The following is a 2,937-nucleotide window of genomic DNA, read 5'->3' as shown; positions in this document are numbered from 1 at the left end:
CTGGCCGTGTGAGGGGGCCCGGCAGGGCGGTCTACAGGTCAAGGGTCACCAAATGTTGTGGAAAGGTTGTTTAACACAGCAGGAGACGATATTTCCAATTGTAACAAATAGGTAATTTATTTAAGAAAAGAAGTTCTTTAACAGCAAGAGCTATGGGTCAAAGAGGATCGCCACAGCTTGAACAAAAACACTCTCCCCTGGATCCCTTTGCCTGTCCCTAAATCCCCTCTCAGTCCTGCCCCCATGACAGATATGATGACGTATCACATCATGTCAGATCTGACATGACGTACATTAAGATGATACGTAGATTTAACATCGGAGAGAGAGAGAACATGAGGAGAGATAAGCAAGATATGATATCCACACACGATATGATGTAAAACATTAAGAACATCGAAGAGAGAGTGAGATGTGTGTGTTTGTGTGTGTGTGTGTGTATGTGTGTGTGTGTCTGTGTGTGTGTGCGTCTGTGTACAGACGTGTGTATTGTATGTGTGTATTGTGTGTGTGTGTCTGTGTGTGTGCGTCTGTGTACAGACGTGTGTGTATTGTATGTGTGTATTGTGACACAGGGAATGTGTGTGTGTGTCGGTGTGTATGTCTGTGCGACTGTGTGTGTCTGTGTCTGTGTGTGTGCTGTGTAACTGTGTGTGTATGTGTGTGTGTGCTGTGTCTGTGTGTGTGCTGTGTATGTGTGTAAGAGAGAAAAGACACAAGATTAGAACACACGATATGATGTACTGAAATGTCCATCTGCTATCTTGAGGCTGTTTTAAGAACATCAGCCAGACTGTCGCCCTAGTGTCTTTGAGCCCTGCTAGTTGACCTATATTAAACTAGTCAAGACTAACCCCTTTCCTACCTCCACCCTCGTATACACATTTTCCCCAACAGTACCCATGTACATGTCAAAATACTTCCCAAAGGTCAGTGAATACCACGATCACAACACCAGAGGGAGCTCCACAAATCATGTAAAACCCAGATTCGGCTCAAACAAGGGACTAAACACGTTTCGCAATTATGCCACATCAATGTGGAACGCCCTACCTAAAGCTGTAAAGGAATGTGAATCACTACCCACTTTCAAAGTTTCGAATTGCACTCTCCCGTAGGTGTTCTTTGAGAGTGGTTTTGAAAGTGGGTAGTGATTCCGTGTCTTATAGTCCGAAAAGTACGGTATGTATTTTTTATGTAGATAGGGCCATGGATGCTCGTCTTGTCCATCCACGCCGTCGCCGACCGCTTCGTCCTCTTCATCACTCATTGTGGCCATCTTCTATGTCTTGTCTATTCTTCTGATAGCAGGTGTTTAATCAAAGATCCCCGTTTTCTAGTCTTGCACAAGGACCAATCAGCATGGGTATGGGCGGGTTCATTTTCCATTGATGGGGATTTGATTGGCTGTTTACCTGCGGTCGCAGGATTAATAACGTTAACGTTAGTTTGGCCAGATAAACAATTCAAATATACTAATTAAAATGGTTGGACCTGCGAGATTTGTACTTTGTAGGTCTGCATTTTAAATGTAAGGAGTAAAAAGTGTGTTTTTCTTCTCTGAAATGTAATAGAGTAAAAGTACAAAGTATACAAACCTAATAATACTCGAGTAAAGTACAAATCGCCCCAAAACAGTACTTAAGTATTGTAATGAAGTACAATTACTCAAGTACTTTACACCCCTGAGTAGACCCCAGGTGGTGAGAGCAGGCAACTGCACCTCCTCATCCATCACCCTCAACATAGGGGCCCCCCAGGGCTGTGTTCTGAGTCCCCTCCTCTACTCCCTGTACACACACGACTGTGTGGCTCAGCGGAGTAGCAATACAATCATCAAATTTGCTGACGATACAGTGGTGGTGGGCCTGATCTCTGCCAACGACGAGAGGGCCTACCTGGAAGAGGTCAAGGTCCTGGCGGGATGGTGCCAGGATAACAGCCTCTCCCTGAACGTCAGCAAAACAACGGAGATGATTGTGGACTTCAGGAGGTCGGGGGTCAAGGACTACAGCCCCCTCAGCATCGACGGGGCACCGGTGGAGAGAGTCAACAGCTTTAAGTACCTCGGAGCCTACATATCCGAGGACTTGACATGGACCACACACATTGACAGTGTTGTGAAGAAGGCACGACAACGCCTCTACTTCCTCAGGCGCCTAAGGAAGTTCCAAGTCAGTCAGAAGATCCTTAAGAACTTCTACTCATGTACAATAGAGAGCATCTTGACTGGCAACATCACCTCCTGGTTTGGGAATAGCACTGCACAAGACCGAAGCAGACTACAAAGAGTGACACGTTCAGCCGAACGCACAATTGGAGGGGGGCTCCCCACCCTCCAGAACATTTACAACAAGCGTTGCAAGGGCAAGGCTAAGAGAATCATTAAAGACTCCAGTCACCCGAACAACTGCCTCTTTGAACTGCTGCGGTCAGGCAAGCGATACCGGAGTCTCAAGGCAAGCACAGAAAGACTCAGAAGAAGCTTCTATCCCCAGGCCATCAGACTGCTAAATGAACAATGAACACTACACAACAACAACCACCAAACGCACATAGCACACACATCCACACGCACACACTCACTTTAAACAGACACACTGTAGCACCCACTCCACACACTTTATAGCACACACCCACTTTAAACAAACACACTGTAGCACCCACTGCCCACACTTTATATTTATTGATGAAGGATTGCACTACAACTCGTACACCTTACTGTAAATTGTACCTAAATTGTACCTCATCCCATTTCTGCTTTGCACTATATAGTACTGTACATTAGTACACTGCATAGTATTGTATATTATATGGTAACTCAGAACATTGTACATATGTCTATACCGAACACTGTGACCTCATTTTCTTCTTCTAAATTACATGCTATACTATGTTATTTGATACTATCTTGTCTAGCACAGTCTCTGGAGCGTA

The sequence above is a fragment of the Notolepis coatsorum genome (genome assembly GCF_963971535.1).
Source record: "Notolepis coatsorum genome assembly, chromosome: 1".
Taxonomy (NCBI): domain Eukaryota; kingdom Metazoa; phylum Chordata; class Actinopteri; order Aulopiformes; family Paralepididae; genus Notolepis; species Notolepis coatsorum.
The sequence above is the reverse complement of the archived record's forward strand: the minus strand, read 5'-3'. Positions refer to the sequence as shown.